The sequence below is a fragment of the Sminthopsis crassicaudata genome, chromosome 3 (genome assembly GCF_048593235.1).
Source record: "Sminthopsis crassicaudata isolate SCR6 chromosome 3, ASM4859323v1, whole genome shotgun sequence".
In the NCBI taxonomy this organism is placed as follows: domain Eukaryota; kingdom Metazoa; phylum Chordata; class Mammalia; order Dasyuromorphia; family Dasyuridae; genus Sminthopsis; species Sminthopsis crassicaudata.
Window position 1 is genome coordinate 343,118,751 of NC_133619.1, and position 22,791 is coordinate 343,141,541.

Sequence of the window (22,791 nt, forward strand, 5' to 3'; positions counted from 1 at the left end):
TTACATCTGTAACACAGTTCATAGTAAAATATTAAATATTTATTGGATTGGAGAATTTCTTGGAATTTTTTTTTGCGGGGGGAGCCATTGGGTCTGCAGTGCAGGGTGACCCCCTCACAAGGACAGCTAAAGTAAGCAGAAGAATGGAAGGACATAAAGAAGATCATGGCAATTTGTTGTACAGGAAGGAAGACAGACACAGTTCAATTTTCTTGATAATTACTAAGAACAAACTAAGTAACACTGTGTGAAAGATTATCTCATGATATAACTAGTGATACATGTTGGGAAACTAAGATATGGAATAGTTACGTCTTCTTCCAGTTATTCCCCTTCCTGTACTTCAGTTTAGCAATGTTTGAAGCATTTATCATGCTTTTCTTTATGTCCAAATGATGGGGATTTCAGAATAAATCCTCTCCCACACTGTTCACTAGAGATGAGATCCTAATCTCTGAAGTATCTATATGCTTTGTATTTTTCTATTCCCTTTGCCTCTGCTAATTGTTTTGGTCTCTATGATGTTTTATTTTTAAAACCCATATCCTTTGTCTTGCCTGCCAGCCTGATGCAAACTGAGTTTGAACACTCTTCGGCATTTCCAGCTGAGATTTTACACTTTTAATAAGGATAACTGCAGTCTACTTTTTCAGGCTTATTTCCCATCCCTCTCCATCACAAACTCTCTGGAGGTGTTCTCATTAATAAGGAAAATGAGAACCAAGGACAGTGTGAGAGAGTTTGTACAACTACTTCTAAGTGATGGCTTACAAAGCCAAACTGTGAGTGAGGTTGTCAACACAAAACATATATTTTGGCCCAGTGGGAAGTCAACAAATACTCTTCATATAATACATGGTTCATGCATGGTATATGGAGATATTTTGCACCTTCTCAGCTAAGAACTTAACTATTGGTGAGTCACGAGTCAGGAAGAAAGGAACCAAAGGAACTCCCTGATGAGAGTAGCAGCCATTGATTAAATAAGTAAAATATTAAGAGGAGGATTCAAATTCAGTTTTCTGCATAACAATATTGTTATGAGGATGATGATAATGGAAACTATTTATATTGTGTTTTAAGTGCTCTACAGGAATTAACAGCAAACTCAAACAGAAATAAGAACTACTAAATCATACGTAAGCATCTGTGTATACATCTTGACTTGGAAAATCACATATTAACATTATTTGTTATATTGCACTTTTAATTATTTTGTTAAATATTTTTAAAATTACATTTTAATCTAGTTTGGCCACACTTGGGATTGTTAGGAATCACATGTTGGGGTTCGACATCTCTGCTTTATGTGAATTATTTCATTTGAACTTCAAAATAAGAACATATGCTCTGGGATTGGTGGATATGCATTTGAATCCATCTTGTGATGCTATAACCTTGGACATCACATGACCTCTGTAGGTCTCAGTTTCCTCATATGTAAAATGAGGGTGCTGGATTAGATGATCACTAAGGTCTATAGATCTGAGTCTGTGACCAACTCTGTGCTATGCATGTACAGGTATTTAAAACGCCTTCCTCCCCACTTAGAAGATGAGAAAACTGAGATACTTGCAGCCTATAGATTTTGAGATTTGAAGCCTGGTGTTTCTGACTCTAAGTGTGGCACACTCTCTGTGCTATGTTTCCACTTGCTGATGATTAATGGATAAATTGGCTACTTTTATGGTGTATGTTGAGATACTTTGTTCGCTAGATAGAAATACTATCCTCACTTGTTATTGTTGTTGTTCAGTTATTTCAGTTGTTTCTGATTCTTTGTAACCCTATTTGAGGTTTACTTGACAAATAGACTGGTGTGATTTGCCAATTCTTCAGTTCATTTTAGAGATGAGGAAACTGAGACAGACAGGGTTAAATGACTTGCTTAGGGACACATAGCTAGTAAGTGTTTGAGGCCAGATTTAAATTAATGAAAATGAATTCTTATGGCTTCAGATCCAGCACTCTATCCATTGTGTCACCTTGATACACATTCTCATTTTTTAGGGCTTGATGAATGAACTGCCTGCATAATTGTGGTTTCAGGTGAAAAAAAGAAATGAACAGTTGTTTAATGATACATACTCAAATAGCTGGCTCAGTGGATTTTCCTACTGATTCACCAGAAGGCACCATAGGATCATTTTGGGGGTGGGCAGAAAGGCACAGACTAAGGATGATATTGCCATGGGATTTGTCATTTAAAATATTCTTTTATTGCTTTATTTGTCTGTGGTAGGAGATGCATGATCATAGGACCTGTAGAATGTGGAAGTTGCAGATCACAAGCCGGGTTCATTTGACTATAATTTTCCAAATGTGCACTTTCTATATGTTTAATAATAATTAAACAACCAAAGAAACAAAGAGATTTCTCTGAACACAGTGTAGTTATCTACTAAGCAAGTCATTTCAGGGAAATGACATTTGTTTCATTAATTTTGTTGGAATTGAGCAGGAAGATCCTGCAGCAAATTTCATAAATCCTTCCTTTGAAAATAGAAAGATTTCATCATATCATATAACCAGATTTTAAGCCTTGAGGCTGAAGATTGATTTCCAGAAACAAATACTCCATGAAGATAGTGATCTTCTAGAGATCATCACTTGAGATTTGCCCATAATAATCTGAGTTTCCAAAGGGACTTCATTTTCAAACATATGATTGGTTGTCTTCACTTCAGTGTATTTTATTTCATCAAAAATACAGATGTCACCTTAATAATAATTTCTCAAATCTAAAGGACTTTAGATCTTAGCAAATTCAGTCTCCCTTTATAGGGAAGGACAGGGAAATTTTGTGCATGCATTCATATTTGACATGTAATTCAGAAAATGAAATTCTTATAGTTGATTTGGGATCCTAGATTTAGAGCTGAAAAGTCATTCAATCTGTCTTCCTCATTTTACAGATAAGGAAACTGAGGCTTGGTGAAATATATAACAGATACCCTGAGATTAAATAATTTGCCAAGGTCACACAGGTACTAAGTAACAGAACATTCATTTGAATCTAAGTCAAAAGACTTCTATTCAAATTCAGTGCCTTTCCCATTATACTGGATATGTGTACCTGTACCTATCTGCATATGTGTTGGTGAAGGAATTGTATTGTATTATGAATTTCATTGGTTTAGGGAACTTCCAGTCAGAAATTTCTTCTACCAATATGGGCCAATGTCTTTTCTGCAACCTAGAGACTTAGAGAATTGCCTAGAACATAGTGAGAGGTTAAGTGACGAGTCCACAGTCACAAAGTCAATCAATCAATAAACATTTAAAAAAAATTCTGTTCTGGGGATAAGAAAAAAGGCAAAAGATAGTCCTTGTGCTCATGACCTTACAATCAAATGGGAGAGGCAACATTCAAATTAATACATATGAAACAAACTCTATATTGGATAAATAAGAAGTAATTAACTGAAGTAAGGCACAGGATTTAAAAGTGGTAGATGTTGGCTTACAATAAAAGGATTTTAATTGGGACTTAAAAGGAATCTAGGGAGATTATCCAGGTGTCAGAGGTAAGACATGTGCCCAGATCCTCCTGTTTCAAAAAGATTTCTCTATCTACTCCTCTCTACTGCTCTTCAGTATATGTATGTGGACTTATAGGATTGAAAAGAATTATGATAGTGAAGAAGAAGATTCCTTTCATATGAATGTTTTATGGTGGTAAATCTGTACAAAAGTAATATTTTCTTTCTTTAGCATCAAATGTCTTGGCATAAAGCACAGTATTTACTTTAAATGGGGTTATGAATAAAATGAGATAGTTCCTATTGTTAATTCATTATTAATAAATGTACTTATTGGAGGATAATATTTTGTATACATTTAGGTCCCATTAGTTAATTCTTAAATTAAAAAAATGAATTTTCTTAGTATGACTTTTTAATCCTTTAAAACAGATGCATTTAGAATAAATCAGTTAATTCAGATAATTTTTTTCTTTCCTGATGGCTCACAATAAGTTGAAAGTGACATGATAGGTTTTCTTGGAATTTATTTCAGGAGAAATAGAACAGTTTGACCTTTCTTAGGATTAATAATGGCTAGTTCTTATATTTATTCCACTGCCTGCTGTTTGATGAGGACAGTAACATTACCCCCAAAGATTAGCCTTCCGTTGGCATCAGTGTTCATTTTAAATCTTTTACACCTAAGAAGACAGTGAAAATGTTCCTTCACATCTGGATAATTAAGAACATACAGATATGGATGGAATTTTTCATTTTTCATCTTTAACATCAGGTAAATAGGGCCTTCCTATGCTGAGGAAACAGATATTTCTAGGGTGTAAATGTATTTTTAGTTTAATGAATCAAGTCTGATTTTATTTTCTCTGGAACTTCCATTTTTCACTCATTGTGTTGTTCTATTTATGATTTTGTTTATGTCTGCTCGACACCTAATTATCCAATTCTGGTTTCTCTTTTTGAGCTGCAATTCTATGTCACTACCTGCCTCTTGGAAATTTCTAACTGGATGTCCTAGAGTCATATAAAAATCAATATGTCCAAAACATACCTTTTTATTGTCCTCCACCAGCTCCCATTTCCTCACCTCTTCCATTTATATTTAGGTCAATATAATCCTTCTAATACACATGTTTACAATCTCAGTCATTCTTACTCCTTCACTTCCCCTCTCCCCCCACATTCAGGTATTTGTCAAATGTTGCCAACTCTAATCTTTTACAGTACATCTTGAATATTCTTCCCCCTCTTCATTCCTAAAGCTAAATTGTGAGGTCAGTTTCTTATCATCTTTCACTTGATATGGCAGCAGCCTTCTAGTTGGATTTTTGGCTATTGCTAGCTTCTTCCTCTGCCAGTCCAAAGTTCTCAGTTTCCAAATCAATTTTGCTAAAGTGCTCAATTCACCAAGCCAGTCCCCTGTCTAAGAACTCGATGGTCACCCATTATCGCTAGTTAAAATCTTTTACATTCAGGCAACAGTCTACCTTTCCAGGCATATTTCATGTTACCTTTCATCATAAACTCTGTTTCAATCCATATGGACAACTGGCTGTTTGTTGATCTTGGCATTCCATGCATGTCTCCTTACCATTTTGTACTCTGGCTTCCCTGGAATGTACTGTGTCTTCACTTCCACATTTTCAAATGCCTTGACTTTTTCAAGATCCATGTGGCATATTCTATAGGATGATTTTCCTGGCTATAGACACTTAAAAGCTCCCTTCTCAGATTATTTTTTTTTCTGTAAGTTTTCTGTACTTCTCAGGTTATGGTTCTGTTCCCCAATAAAATATAAAATCTATAGGACCCATAAGGGTTTTTTTTTTGGTCTTTATATACCCATGCAAAACTCAATGCTTTGCATATGATAGAGTTTCACTTATTTGGTTCGATTTTGTTAAAAGTGAAAACTCCAGGCATCCATTTTCAAGAAATTTTGTCTCCACATTATGAATTGTGATCATACTGTGACTTAGCTGCCTACTGAATATGGACAAAAATGGGTTCCAAAATTGAGCAGGAGGAAGGGAATTGGATAGGTTGCATCTGGGAAACTGGATGGGATTGCAATTTTTTCAGGCTATCCCTTGAAAGGAAATCTCACTTCTTTAACGTCAATATTCTCCTACATAGATGAGGGTCATGTATCTTCACAATCTGTTGCAAAGCATTCCTAGTTTGTATTGATCTGACCAATTATAGTTGGACACACTGTTACTTGACTCTAATGTAGTGATGTCAATTTGCTCCTCTTTGAGAATGAAGGATAACAAACACCATTAAATCTCTACTGGATGCAAAATACTTGAGAGAGAAACAAAGTTTAAATAAGCTAGCCCTTGCCTCCATGGAACTTACATTAAAGTGTATTTGTGTGCATGTTTGTATAGATAAGATATAAACATGGGTAACTATAACAATAATATTACATAATAAGGTCATTCATTAGATTTATAAAATCAAGTTCTACTATAAGGTTTGAGGGAAAGGTTGGGTCCAGGGCAGAGTTCCTAAGTGGAATGAATTAACTCTTTTTCTAAGTGGATGTATTTGTCTGAGTTGGGTGGTGGGAAGAAGACTCTGGATGGTCAGTAAGGAGAGGGCTATTCTAGGCAAAGAGAAAAGGGGGACAGTCGCAAGGCACAAAGAAAGATGTTCAGGGTGGATATCTGGATGGAGAAGTCCCCAAGAAAGTTATTTAAAGCACTGAGAAAGCTGGAGAAGAAAATTGTATATCATTCTAGTTTCTTTGCCAAGAAAATCCCAAATAGGGTCACAAAGAATGGGACATTTCTGGAAAATGACCAAACAACTACAATATTCTGCTGACCAGTTTTATACTTCTGGGTAATGTCTAGGCTAACTTTCTTTGAGGGTGTCTGGGTGGGCCTTGGTCTTAGCAGGAGAGACATCAGGAGGATAATAAGGGATAGAGTCTGGAGTCTGGAGTCTGGAGTCTGAGGTTGAGCTCCAGCACTTTCACACACATCTTCCAGTCTGCTTATTTCAAGTCCTTTCAGCCCTTAAATACCTTAGTATCATTACATTGTTATAGCACACTGAGCATGTGCCAACTGTAGAACCATTACATCACCATACTAAGTACTAAGTATATGTAAACTAGAGAACTATTATCTCACCAATCACACTGAATAAACACCCTGCTGTAAGTATCTTTGCTTCAAATATACTTTTCTCAGAGTTCCCCAATATTTGCAGTTCTCTACACTTCTGGACTTTTAATATATACATTCATTTAGTTACTAGATATAATTCTTTCTTCCTCACTTTATCATTGACATTCTTATCCTAAGTAAAGGGAGTGAGGATGTGCTGACACTGAAGCCTGGGAGGTGAACTCAAGATTCACTTAAGCTGTAATCCACAACATTTGAAATTTAGACTGAACAAAGAATCAGTTATATCTAGTTGTTTCTGGGGGAAATCTCAGGAGTCAGTCCATCCTGGAGTATAATAGATAGGTCTCACCCTGAGGAAACCACCTTCTTTTTTTATGAGGTAATTGGGATTAAGTGACTTGCCCAAGGTCACACGGTTGGGGAGTGTTAAGTGTCTGAGACCAGATTTAAACTCAGGTCCTCCTGACTTCTGGGCTGGTGCTCTATCCTGGCTGCCCCAGAAACCACCTACTTGATCATCTTTTTGATAAGGTAAGCCATGATAAATTAAAACTAGACAACAACTTTTAGGACATTCTGTATTTATTAAAATCTTGGTCTTGTAATTTTGTTTACAAACTTTGATTCAGAATTTCAGATTATTGAGGTCAATCCTAAATATTTCGCTTTATTGTTAATCATTGCTTGCTATGATTATGCTATGGCCATTGCCCTGATAGCCTGGCCTTCAGACCTTTGGCTTATATTGGATTCTGCTGTCTGCTTGGGTATTTTCTGGTCCCCACCCCTTGCCTAAGAAGCCAGATTCCAAAAAGCCCATAGAACCTCTGCCAAGCACAATGACAAAATGCTTCTATAATCAAGGCCAAACAATTTAAACTTATATCCCTGCTAACTGATATTTGCACATGAGACCCAAAAGAAGTGTGATAGAGGGCTAAAAAATTCCAAACCTGCAAATATTATTTCAATTCAATAAAAATTTAAACACTATGTTTCTTAAATTTTCATAAGCAATGTTTCCTAATGAAGGGATGTAGACTAGAAAGCAGAGTCAGACAGATACTCAGATATCATGCCTATATAGTACAAAATAGAGAGTTAGTAACTACTTATTAGCTGTTACTTCAATAAACATAATTCAGAAACCAAACACAAAAAATGCTACATATATTGAGTAATAGTTGGTAATTATCTCTTTGCCTTAATTTTTGTTATATTGGTTTCAATATATTAAATACTGACAAATGCAGCAGGAGACAGTAATATCACTTGATGTCTATAAATGTCCTGTAACCTCTATAAATAAATGCTCATTATTACTTTTGGCATATTTTCTATGAGTCTCTTTCCCCCAAAATCATTACATTCTGCTTCTTTTGTTTATAATGTCTCTTGTAGTGAGTTATTAATTAGTTTATAGAGTTATTTTAATAAAAAGTTATATTTTTTATAGAAAAAAACACAACTGTGCTATTCTGTTATTCATGCTTGGGTATAGCCTAATTGATAGGTTAAGCAATCTGTGAATATATATATATATATATATATATATATATATATGTATATACGCACACACACATTCTCTATGGATACTTAACCTTTAATTGTAATATTGTTAGTAAATTATGTCATCAAGTGATGATTAATACATTGCTCAGGCATTACTATGTATATCACACTGAGTCTCTTTTGTTAAAATAAGAAACCTTGTGAGTACTTGATTGCTCCAAAAATCTCAATGGAAGATCTTTAACTAGTTGCTTGTTCTTACTAGGGTAAATTAATGCTTGCAAGTTTTAATAATTAAACTTTTTTTAGGTTAGCCCTATGAGTTGTTAACAATGATGTTTAATGCTATCTTAAGAACAACTATGTTTTATTGTGTTAACATTTTCTGTAGTGCAATTGATAAGTCAACCACCATAAGCATTCAATATAAAAAGAACTATAAAGATACTTGTGTAAGGAATTGTGAATTCATTTATTTGTGTCTCTGTGTTTTTTTTTATTTTCTGTGTAATTAAAAATGTTTTATTTATCTTTAAAAAATTCTCATCATCTATTCATCTATATCAGTTATTGAGAACAAAACTACGATAGGGAATTTAGAATTTACTAGTATAAAAAATCTCAATTTACAGATAAATTAATTTTTAGAGCTCAATATATTAATCTATTATTTGGATCATAGGATGTGTTTTATACAAACATGCTGTAAATAGTAGTTAAAATTTTAGCTAAGAATACAGCTTACCTAACCAATTTTCCAATACTACAAAAAGTTTGCCATTTTACTAGTGTGGATTGTCTTTGTAGATTGAAACCAATCTGTAGCTTACTATATGATTTCAGATTTGTGGTGGCTAAAGAAATAATAATCAACTGGCAATTAAAATCCTAGTCACAAATTCTTATTTACTTAAGTAGATGGCTCTTCTAATAAACTTTTTTTCCTGGATGGTTAGTAATTACCAAATTATCTTCTTTTTGCCACTGGCATGGTTATTGAAAATCCAGATTCAGATTCATGCAATCAAACCATTAGAATGGGCCTGTACTAAAGGGTTTAATCCATAATAGAATAAAAATATTTTAGGCGAGGTAAAAAATAGTAGAAACTATTATTTTGAAATACTAGTAATTAAAACAAAAATTTGTAAGGGGCTTTTTGAGAATTTTCAAATGCTGGAGAGGCTGATAATATTCTTTTCTTAAGGATACATTTTATTTACTGTTGTTGATTTGACTGAAAAATTGACATTTAATTTTTATATCACTTATATTTCCCAATATATCACTACATCTAAAGAGTCATCACTTAGAGCAAAAAAGAGAAAAAACCACTCTAGTTAAATTTGGCAACAATTTAACCAAGTCAGATATTATATGTAATATATTATACTGATAGTTATTTAGTCCTATCCTCTCCTTTTACAGATGAGGAAACCGAGGCTTAGGGAGAAAGTGATTTATCCCAAAACACAAAATAGAAAGTAGAAGTTAAGCTTCAAATCCAGGTCTTTAGACTTCTGAAAAACAGTAGGCTGAGCCCATGAATAGAACATTGAACTTGGAGTCAATAAGAGTTCAAATATAGCTTATTCTTATTAGCTGTAGGCTCCTAAGCATGCCACTTGAATTTTGTCTGTTTCAGATTTCTCACTTGTAAAACGGAGATCATAATAGTACCTACCTTCCAAGATTGTTGTGAGGATCAAATGAGATAATAATTGTAAAGCACCTTTTCTAGATTAATAAATGCCCTTTCTTTTCTTTCTTCTTTCCCTTGGAACGGTACTCTTTCCAGTGTTTCAACAGTATACTTTCAAGCTTAGGGACTAAAATTAGTCATCATAATTTGAATAGCAAGTGCCACTATATGCAGTATACTGTGGCTAGAAATACAAAAATAAAAGGAAGACAGTCTCTGCTTTTAAAGAGTTCATATTCTAATAAGGGGAGAAAAATATGGAAAATCTGAGCTGTAAATCACATGAAAAAGTACCATGGTCCTTAGAGTACAATGACAAAATAGAAGGTAATGCTTCTTCCTTAATTTTATTTCCACTGATAATATCATATCACTTGCTGATATTGAAAGCACTTTGGAGGCAAGATTTTTTCTTTCTGGGTTTTCAATAGCTATGACTATACCATCTGCAGGAGTAGTTGGCAGACAATATGGCCATAGGTGTTGCTTCCCAAAATGAAGGCTCTGAGCACTGAGCTAGGAAAAAAAATGCTACTTCCAAGGCTCTTGGATTCAGGATGTTAGGCTGCTTATATCAGAGTCTGAGGGGAAATGGTGGTCAAAAGGCAGTAATATTGGTTTTGTATTGTCTGGCACATGCTGCCTCCTGAGTCTCCCTCAGGGTCACTTGCTACTTTGGACAGGCTAAAGTTGCCTGCCCTGAGGATGGTGGTTGCTTGATAAATTGGTAGGAGTGACTGGCTCTTTCTCCATTAGAGTTGCTTCCCCAAATGATGATGAGCTGGAAGCAGTACTGATGGCCTTGGAGGTGCTGCTATTCCTTGGGCTTTTAACACTCTGGGGCAACATTCTTTTGGACCTACTGGCCTGAATTCACTGAGGGCAGCTCTTCCCTTTTCTTTTCTTTTCTTTTTCCTGGGGCTGGGGTTAAGTGACTTGCCCAGGGTCACACAGCTAGGAAGTGTTAAGTGTCTGAGACCAGATTTGAACTCGGGTCCTCCTGAATTCAAGGCTGGTGCTCTATCCACTGCGCCACCTAGCTCCCCCTCTTCCCTTTTCTTAATGAATATTATATTTCACTTTCTTGTTCTTTTTTTCTAGCCCATTTTTTTGTTCTTATCTTTCTAGTAAGAATATTGGTCTTGGTAGAGAAAACAGAAACAAAATAAGAGTGGAATAGTTCTTTCTTCTTTTACCATCTGTTATTATCATATCATTATTCATCCAGGTAGCTATAGAGTCCATGAATTCAGATAAACTCATTTTCCTATTCTAGATGTGTCAAAATACTCCACTGACCTCACCAAATACAGCCTGAACCAGATTAAAGTCTATTGAGATATACTTAACAAAATTTGTCTCAGTAGAAAGAACATTTGTCCTAGAGTCAGGAAGACCTAGATTTAAATCTGACTTCAGACATTTTCTAGTGAAGTGACCCTGGACAGGTCACTTAACTCTATTTGCCTCTGTTTTCTTATCTGTAAAATAAACTGGAGAAAGAAATGGCAAACCACTCCAGTATCTTTGTCAAGAAAATCTCAAATGGGATTATGAAGAGTCAGACATAATTGAAAATGATTAAACAATAAACTCCCCAAATCTAGGCAGTGTGAGAAAAGTCCAACTTTCCTTTCTTTGTAATGCTGGAGAAACTGAGGCAAGATAGAGATTAGAGAGTTTTTAATATTTTATTTGAGAGGGAGAACTTGTGCTGGGGGCAAAACAGGCCTGAATAAGTCTCAAAGTATCCAACTGCAAATGTGTGTTTCCAATCGTTTTTATATACATGGCTCCAAGATCAGGGCTCTAAGACAAAGTGGAATGGAGTCCAAACTCTGGTGATTGGGAATCTCCAGAAAAGGACCATCAATCTGGTTCTGACAGGTTGGGGGGGTAGGACCATAGTTTCTGATAAACTGGGAGTAAAGGAGGTGCCCAACTACAGCCAGGAAGTCTGGAGAAACAGAAGTAGAGGATATCAATTAGGTATCTGAGATAGAACATCTGGAGTTTATGATCTTTTGGAATGTCAGAGTGGCCAGCTACAGTCCTAATTATCTCAGTTCTAATGGTCAGGAAGAGGGGTGATTAAGACAGAATCAGTAGAAGAACCGAGACAGCGTAATTCAGGGAAACTGAAGCAGAATGATTTAGGGAAACTGAGGTATAACAATTTAGGGAAACTGAGGCAGGACAATAAAAGGGAACTGTTGCACAACATCCTCATTTATCATAAATGTTAAGAGACAGTGGACATTTCTATCAAAATTTCCCTTATTTCAATTGTATCTTAGACAACTAATTCTTTCTTACTGGTCAGAATCAGATCTAGAATAAAAGTTTCCTTGGTTACTTCCTCAACTTTTGGAAAAATGAAATTATCTTGAAGGCAAATTAAAAACATCTTGCCTTTTTCTCTTTTAGCAGAAAGAACTCTAGTAGATTTTGGGATACTTAAAATCTCCAATCATTATTAAATAATATCTCGTTGCTTGATTTGTCATCTGCTTCTCAATTCCATCAACTTTTTTCTTTCACTGTTTGGATACTTCCACCACATCATATCTTCTGTCTTGACCACCATTGAATCTCACTACAATATTCTTCAGCATACTTTTTTGCTCTATGGCATAGGTTATATCATATTTTTTAAAATAAATTATGCTACTCCCTTTGACCCAGCAGTGTCACTACTGGGTCTGTATCCTAAGGAAATCATAAAGGAGGGAAAAGGATCCACATATGCAAAAATGTTTCTAACAGCTCTTTTTTTTTTGGTGGCAAAGAATTGGAAAATGAGTAGATGACCATCAATTGGGGAATGGCTGAATAAGGTGTGATATATGAAGGCAATGGATTATTTTTGTTCTAGAAAAAAAATGAACAAACTGATTTTAGAAAGCCCTGAGATTTACATGAACTGATGCTGACTGAAACAAGGAGAACCAGGAATGCATTGTACATAGTAACAGCAAGATTGTGCAGTGATCAACTATAAAAGAGTTGGTTCTTCTCAGTGGTGATCCAAGAGGAATGAAATGGTAAACTGAGGACTTCTCTGAATAATCACTTGATAATTCCAGACCCAATTCCAAAGGTCTGTTAGTCATTAAGGCTTTGGGAAGAAGAACAAAAGACTTGCTCTTCTAACAGAAATATTTGAGATAATCTCCTGGACCTTTACTTAACTGCTTAGAGAAGAATCTGACTAACTATTTAATGTCCTGGAGATAATCAGAAGTCAACAAACTGGGTAATCTCTGTTTGTTGATTGAAGAAGTCTGAGGTAAACTAGGTCTCCTTGGTTATTCTAGTTTAATGGATTACTTACCTCTAAATAAATTTCCTTATTGTGAGGAATTATATAGTTTCTCATAAAATTATTAACTAAGGTAGATTGAATTTATAACCTGAATTTAGTTTAACTTAGGCAAACATACCTGCAAACATTTGTAAACCTTATGAAATTGACCACCATAAACTCAGATAAACATATCTGCAATAAACCAACTATATTGGCTTGGCTAGAATTTGACAAACCTGTGCTACTTCCATCTAAACAGGCAGTGAAAATTAACTGGATAAGAGGAGGGAAGGTCATGGATTCTTCTGGATTATGACTATATAATTAATATAATCGCCTTTAATTTCTGTGAACATGGCCTCCCCTCACTGGACAATTCCAGTGAATAGATTGTCCATTTCTTGTGAGATCTTAATAAAACTTCTATTCTTCACTTTGAGATATCTCGGAGTATTTTTGAATTGGGGCTTACTGTACCCCACAAAGACAATCCCAACAAATTTTGGACAGAAAATACCATCTGCATCCAGTAAGAGAATTATGGAGACTGAATGTAAATCAACACATTCCATGTTCACTTTTTTTTTTTCTCTCTCATGGTTTTTTCTTTTGTTCTTTTTCTCTTCCAATATGATTCATAAAGAAATGTATATTTTAAAAGTTAATATATATGTATCACCAGAAAAATAAAAAAAAATTAAAAATATATACCATGCTACTCTACTGATAGAGTGGTGTTGGATACAGAGTACCTAGATATATACATTTTTGAATGATCCATGATGTGGTTTCATTTCGCTTGACTATGCTTAATTTTCAAATGGATTTTTCCCCTCCTTTTGCAGTTATTGGGGGTGGTGGTAAAGAAAATAAAACTAAAGTTTAAAAGAAAACATATCTGATGAGATATAGGAAAGGGGGAACCCCGCTGGTTGGCGCAAAGATAGTAAGATAATCCCATGAGGCGCAGTGTCCCTTGTAAACGAATTTACAGGCCTGAAAACCTAGATTGATAAATAAAAGGTTTATTGTAGAAATTTGGAAGTAAAGTTCAGTTAGAAAGACACCAGGGCCAAAGGTGGCCGCTGGGAGGGCAGGAACCCTTACATGGCTGGAAGGATACCATGTTTGAGGGGAAGGGCTCCTGCAAAGAGAGAGCTCCAGCTTGGCTCTTTTATACCTAGAAGGGGCTGCTTGTAGGTGGTGCCAAGTTCTGGCGGGCTTTTCAGATAAGTTAGAAACTGTGGGGGCTGGGGTAAGTTGAGCAGATAGTAGGGGCTGGGCCAGAATATTTAAAAGGGTACTTTTTGACCAGGATTTGTGAATCAAGGTCAGCCAAGGGGGTTGGGAAATCAGAAAGGAATCTTAAAGGGACTTCAACCCCTATCATATCCAGTGATATTCTTTTGAATCTTTTATCTAATTTGTTCTTTTTGAATAAAGTTTTTTATTTCCCTACTATATTCCTACAGTGTTAAATTCAACCAATATCTGTGAGGTCAAATTTACTTCCTTGTATTAAATTTTGTAGTTCACCTTTCTATTTCTCATAATTTTTACATTTGTATGTAGATATCTGAGGAACTGGGTGTTATTACTACATATCTTATATATTCCCTCTGAAATTGACTATTTTTGTCTACTGATATTTTTTTCTTTGTCATATCTGCTACTGTTTGTGCTTTGTGGCTTGCTAGATTTAAATTTAAAACAAGGGTATGGAGGAGAGAGTGAATTTGGTGACTTTGCATAATTCTACCTCATTTAAATACAATTAACTTGCCAGTAAAGATAACATCTTTCTGATGTCACTGGTCTTCTTTGAGAATGAAGGACAAACAACAATCAGAGATGAGGCAACAAGATACAGTGGAAATCAATGTCCTTAAGATAAAATCTCCTGGGTTTGCATACTTTTTCTCAAATTGATTATTATATGGGTGACTTCAGATAAGTCATTTCACATCTCTCTGAGCCTCAGCTTCCTCATTTGTAAAAAGGGGGATAATACTTTCACTAATTACACCCCAAGTTTTATTAAAAAGAAAAAAAATTAAAATTTGTATAGAATTGTTTGGGAGGATCATTGTTATCCACCCAATCTGGAATGGTTAAAATGTTTTTGAAAGTATTGGTGACTATTTTTTCCAATCCATTTTTTCACTCTAATACCAGCAAGTGAATTTTGTGCTTGTCCAATTGTTTAAGGGATAGGGAGAAATCAAATAGCAGCTTTTCATGAATCTATATGAGCAATTTGATGTGTATGTGTGTGTGTGTCTGTGTGTCTGTGTCTGTATCTGTGTATGAGCGCATGTATATATTGGGGAGGGAAGGGGATTGCTGCTGGTTGGTGTTTAACTACTTTCTTCAGACTATGCTTAATTAAGACTATTAACTAAGAATGGAGAAAGGAGGTATTCATCTTTTGGACAACAACAAAGATATTTTAATGTCACCTGTGACATTCAGGCCCACAGTCATTGATTGTTAGTTCATAGAGATTGCAAGCTCAAAATTGAGTAAATCCCCAAATCTGAAACAAAAATTCACCCTCAAAATTGAAGTTAATGTGTCAGCATAAAATGGATGAGATTAAACCAGGACTATCAAAACAAAGCTATCAAAATATCCTACCCCAAAATATTCAATTCAATATTTATTGAGCATCTACCTCATTCTAGGCACTATGGGGGATACACAGTTCATTCTTTTCTAATACAACATTTTTATCAGTAACTTAAAAACATAAATGGCATACTCATCAGATTTCTAGATGATATAAAGCTAGGAAGGAATGGTAACAGCCTGGATGGCAGTTGAATCCAAAAGGATCTTGACAGGTAAGCACATTGGACTGAATCAAATAAGATAAAACTCGATAGGGATGAATATAAAGTTTTGCATTTGGATACAAAATATCAGTATAAGATGAGGTAAGTGTGGATAGACAGTAGTTATTCTGAAAAACATCTGGGATTTTTAGTGGTCTGCATGCATTATATGAGTTAGCAATGTGATGTAGCAGCTGAAAAAGATAACAAGAACCTGGGTGCATTAAGAGGAATGAGGAGGGATAGTCCCCTTTCTCAGAATTCATTTGAAGTATTGGGTTTTGTTTTTTATGCCACATTTTAAGAAGATGATTAATAAGTCAGACAGTCAGAAGAATGTAACCACAATGTTCAAGAGCTTTAAGTCTAAGTTACATGGAAATAAATAAAAAACACTGGATATTCCTCCCTCTGAGCTTTTGATCTGACTGGCTGCAACACCATGCTTGTGCTGCAGTCTTACTTTGGAAACTGTCACAGAGCCTGAGGCTCTCTCATCTTGGAATAAGGTGCCAGCCTACCTCTTTTATGATGAGTGGGTCCCATTTTATTTTTTATCTTAATTTTTAAAAATTTTATTTTATGGTCTAAAATAAGCTTTTCCACAACATTGTATAATAAAAGGATGGTTAAACATGAAATAACAAATCTATTATTTGTACTTGTTATTTCTTTTAAATATATAATAAAGTTATCATGTAAATTTATTCCCCCCTTTCCCCTCCTCCTTCCCCATCTTTCATAAATAGAACCAGATTGGTTAAACTTCCTTCTCATCCAGATTATTCTCCTGACTTTCTAGACTCCAGAACCGTAGCTCAAACCTCTTACTTTCCCCACTCCTTTTTACCTGTTTTGTCTGTATCTTCCCCCATTAGAATGTAAGATCCTTGAGGTCAAAGATTATCTTTCTTTTTGTTTGCATTTCAGTACCCACTGTACTCCCTACCATATAGAATCTCTTAATAAATTCTTATTAAATAAGTGCTATGTTTAACCTGAAAAAAGAAAAGGCTAATGGGAAATGATAAATATCTCTGAGTATCTGAAAACTCCACGGGGGGAGAAGAGGGTTAGAATTTTTTCTATTTGACCTCAGAAAGCAGATAGGAGCTGGAAAGAGGCAAATTTGGGCTGGAAAAATTCAGCTGATGCTAAGGGGAATGACAGGCCTCAGGAGGGCATGTGTCCCTCCTCTGTGGGACTTTTTAAGCAGAGGGTGGGTGACCACTTGTCAGGTATGCTTTAATGGGATTGTATTTCATGGATGGGTCAGACTTGATATCTGCTGAGGTCTCTTTGAGCTATTAAATTATGTGATTCTGTTATTCAACAGTGTATTTTGAATTTAAAAGGCTAAGAGTCTATCTAGTCCATTCTCTCAATTTATATATGAGAAATTGGATTGCAGATAGGTTAAACAACATTCATCATTTCATGATCTCATGGTTCCAACTTCCCTCTACCAGTGTCTTCTCTTTAAGCCTTCTAAAACCAATTGATCCTCATCCACTTAAGATCCATACATTATCACAACCTACCTCTTATAAAATCATAATGAACTGACTGATTAGAGTTTGATCAGAGATCCTTAAGAAATCAACTTTATCATATTTAATATACTTCATTCAACCTGCATTTAGCCTGAGGATCCCCTGGAACTCTTCTAATCAGATACTCTAATTCTTCAAATCCTGTGGTTCTCCATGATTCACTATAGAATGTAATTCTGAATAAAATATCTTTACCTTTGAGGAGTTTACAGTATGATTTAATAAAGGACAAAACAGGCACACAATAAGTATAGCACCAAATGGAATAAATATTCATAGTAAAGGTATAAAAATGACTCCTGAGGATCTGAAGAGGTGAAGATCAAATATGGTTGGAGGGAGGAGGAGATAAATTGGAGTGTTTGAAACTCTGACCTTAAAAGTGTAGCTTCGTCATAAAGAGGCATAACAAATCTTGTTCATGTTCACACCCAAATATTAGTACACAGAAAGGATGAAAAACCTTTTGCAACTATCATATATCTATTTATATATATATCATATATTATTTATATATCTATTTACTAAATACCCAGCTGCCTTTTTAATGTGCATAAATTTCCATATAAGCACAAATAAATAAGACAGAGTCAAACAACACATCTCTTTGGAGACAGAAGTTGAGGTTGCAGGAGGCTGACGTAGAAAAGCTTCGTAAAGCATCAGCCCTTTTATGATAGTTGGTGCTGGAGGCTAGAGCCAGTAGTCTTTCCATCAAATCATTCTTCCTCTTTCAAATGGCAAAAATGCTTTAGGATTTTATGGATTTAGTATCCACAATGTATTTTCTATCTCTAAATAAAGAGGTGAAAAGTTCACATGGAGTTAAAGGGAATTATGAGTTTGTTGTGTCTCAAGAAAAGATGCTAGTTTCATTGGTGGGATATTTTTAGAGCAAAGTCACAATAAAAGGAAATTCAAAAACAAAATCATCTTGGAGAGGACAAAGAGAAGAATTAATGACTTGAAAATATGTTTCTCTGTCTAGCTTTTGTAGCAATTCTGATTGTTTGAAGTCAGTTTGAAGCCACTAAGAACTAAGACTACAAAGTGAGCAGTGGAATAATTTGTTCATCATTAAGAAAATGGTAATTGAATCAGAAATAGTTGCTTTTATTGTTTTTCACTCTGTATGAGGATCTATTTTATGATTTTAAAAAAGCAACTCTACAAAATCTCTGTGAGGTCTGCTGAAATAATTGAGATTTTCAAGTCCATCGAGCTTTTGTAAATGGGAATCATATGAAAAGGTAAGCACTAAGAGGCAAATATGGAATGCCTAATCCTGGAATCTGGGATGATCATTTTATCTACTTCCAGGTCAATTTGTAAGAAAGGGTGTGTCTTGGCAACAACAAAATTATATGATGGACATGGCTCTCTTCAACAAAGAGATGATTCAGACCAGTTCCAATGATCTTGTGATGAAGAGAGCCAGAGAGAGGACTGTGTGAACTGAGTGTTGTTCACAACACTCTTTTTGTTGTTGTTTGCTTACTTTTATTTTCTTTCTTATTTTTTTCCTGTTTGATTTGATTTTTTTCTGCAGCAAGATAATTGTATAAATATGTATGCATATATTGTATTTAATATATATTTCTACCATGTTTAAAATATACTGGATTATTTGCCATCTAAGGGAGGGGATGGAAGAAGGGAGGAGAAAATTGGAATACAAGGTTTTGCAAATTAATGTTGAAAATCTATCCATCCATATGTTTTGAAAATAAAAAGCTTTAATTAAGAAAAAAGAAAGAAAATATGTGTCTTCTTTGGAAAGACATTTTCCAGAAGTCTACCTTTAAGCTCTGCTTTCTTTAGCATCTATAATTTGAAAAAAGGGATAGAGAGTTTGTGAGGGACAAAATGTGGTCTAATAGAAGGTGACAAATAAGTCAGGATAAAACAACAGGAAAGAAATAATCATGCTACATGTTGATTTATGGATATCACATTTTATTAAGGTTATTTACTATTTAGAGTATAATACTAGGAAGAACTCCATGATACATAAAGCATTGGAAATTATATTAAATGAGATTTGAAATTAACTAGAGTTGTTGCCTTGGGAATGCACCTATATTGCAGGGACCCAAATGTACACTTTGGAAAAATACATTTATCAGAAGATTGTGCATCATGAGGAATCTCCCAGAATAGCAGATTTTCAAAATGAGTTTGAAGAAGAGTGATAATTTAGCTGGATAGAGCTGGGAAGAGAATGGTGCCTGTGTTCTGAGTTTTGATATCTTGTCTAAATCTTAACGATGACAAAAGTTGAAACTTAGAATTTTCAAAATCTAAATTAAAAGTCTTGATGAGGACAAAGAACAGGCTTGGGGGTTACAAGGCAGACAAAAAGCTGGAATGATTATAAATTGTGGTGAAATAAATGAATTCCAAAATTTGTGAGCCTGGAAGTGTATGCATCATCAGGACTGGAGAGTAAGAAGTCAAGGATACATCCTTTGAAAGGATGATGATGCCTTCAACAATAAGGGGGAAATAAGGATGTACTCTCCAATAAACTTATCTTCCAAATTCATCAGCATCTTTAACTTTCATGACCTATGTGATATTTAAAAGTTTGAGATATTTTTGGGGTAAGAATTTTATTGATAAAAAAGGTCAGTGGCACTCTCAGATGCCAAAGACCCTTTATTGCAATGGATTCATGGTTTATATGCCCCTGGGAGAGTGGGTTTTTCTGGGAATGGCAATCAACTCTGATTGGTTAACAAGTAATGAGAGATAATGAATGTTATAATGAGGATTTTGGTTATACTCCAGTGAGGGTCTTGATATAAATGACTTGAATCACTCAAGTCTTGATCAAAGAGACATCAATATACAGATATGCCTTGCACATTTTGGAGGTTAGGAGTATGGTGCCCCTAAGATCTGGAAAATCCACATACATTTTTTTGGTCTTCCTTACATATTAGAGAAGAAGTCTGAATTCTTTTCTTTTTCTTTTATAGGGTATTCACAGTAGCATTACAAAAGTTGGGTTGTTTTTGGTCATAGGTTCTATGTCATCTGCTGGTCTTCAGGTATTATCTGTACCTTTTGCAAAACTTCCTCCAAATTCCCATTTCCTTTCTCATGCTGACCCATAACATGTCACAACTTCAATGGGGAAAATCACGATGTGGAAGACATAATCAAAGAGGGAATCCACGTCTGCTCCAGACAAGAAATCTTTCCTTAGATTTCCCATACTGATCGATTTCTGGATGAGAAAAAAAAGAAAATGAGGAAAAACCTCAGTACTAACTTAATGATAAATTATGAAACAAAAGAGAAAGATAATAATTTCTCTCACCTACAATTTTCTTCTTTTTCATCTGCCCATAGTAATAGCTATATTTTAGACATTAGCATTATTCTTATATGAGCCAATTCCATGATGTGAACTCTGAAATATCTGAAATTTTGTACTCTGAAATGATAAAATCACCATCTGTCCTTTCATCTATTTTTTCCTTCTTATTTTTACTTTTATGCAAACCATTAGTATCTACATTCTTTTTCCTCAAGTCCATTATTGCTGTTCTGAACTTAGTTTCCTCCCTTGAGGTTCTTGATATGACTATAACCAATTCATTTATGAATTGTTCTTTGCCTTTGGCTTCCTTGTCCTACTGACATTGATTTCCTGAAACTCTTTAACAGTGAGCTATCCCTTCATTCTTCTTAGCTTCTGCATTTCATGAACAGAAATCACTCCACATTGCTAATTGTGGCTACTACAAATTCTTTTTCATGTGAATGGGGCCCTCTATGCCACAAGCCAAGTCATTTATTCTTCATTATTATTATTATTACTCTACTGTCCTCAAAATATTTTTCTTTCTTTTTCTTTTTTTCTTTTTTGCATTAGGGGTTAAGTGATTGGCCCAGGATCACATAGCTAGTAAATATCTGAAGCTAAATTTGAACTCAAAGTTCTGCTGACTTCAAATTTGGTACTCTATCCAGTCCTCCTAATCTCTGTTTCAATAAACTTCTGCTAACTAGTCCCTGAATTGGTACTCTTTATTCATTTACTGAAATAACTTCCCAAACCCTTCATTTTCATTTTTTTTTCACTCAGAATCCTTTTTTTCCCTTCAAAGTTTAACTCAAGTTCTGCTTCCTCCAAGAAGTTTGTCCTGATTCTTCACCATTTAGGAATGAAAGACATTAACAGGGTCCCTTCTTTAGAAGATATTCAATGTACAAAACAGATATCAGTTATAAAACTATCATCATCATCATCACCATCATTTTTTTAATCCTCACTAATACTACATGGATGGCTCACCTCCTTATTTGTTCATATTCATCTCTGATAACACATAGAGACACAATGGGTTGAAGAAATTTAGCAAAGATTACAAGCCAGTTAGTGGTGGAGAAACTCCTAATTCTCAAATCTCCTATCTTCCTACATTATCCCGTATTAGAATGAACATGGGTGGTATGAGAGATAGTTCCTTTTTGGACCCCTAGTCAAATTCTAATCAGCATAAATCAGTGCAGTATGATTCAATAGGGGGTAATGATTACCAGCAATTATTAAGTGATATACTTACCTAGTAATACATATTTAGTCAGTCTTCTAATAATAAGAATAAATAATATATTATTTACATTACACAATTACATGATTACACAAATCATATAGGAATAACTAGATAAAATAAGTTTTTATAGAAAGCTCCTTATAATCGACCTCATAATTCACTTCTTGTTTACTAGTAACGAAGTTTACTTGAATAACTGCAAGAATGCTGACATGGTATCTCTATTGAGTTTTGCTCAAATTCTATGATCAAGCCAAGATGGGGGGGCATGAGAGAAAATCCATCTGTTTGTTTTTGGTGTTTATGTATGATTTGGACCAACTCCTTTTGCATTATGTACGGTAGAACCCATCCATTTTATGACCAACTAATCAGTGGAGATATTCCCTTTGATTCTCCTGCTGACATGCCATCTCTAGGTGATGCATCACTTTTGGCCTTGGAAGCAAGATCTATCAACCAGTGAGAGAGTGTTTAGGTACCAAATATCTTATGAAATACAGGGGTATCACAAATTGCAAGGAAGATCTGAGGTCCATTTCAGTAAAGAGGACCAGGACCCTTTAACAAAGTGCTGTTGGCTCAGAGTTCTGCCTCAGTTTCTCTTTTTGTTATTTGGGTGTCAAGTGCAAATGGGGCCTTTTTAATGGAGACAGCAGAGAGATCTCTTTGAAAGAGTTCTTTGATGAA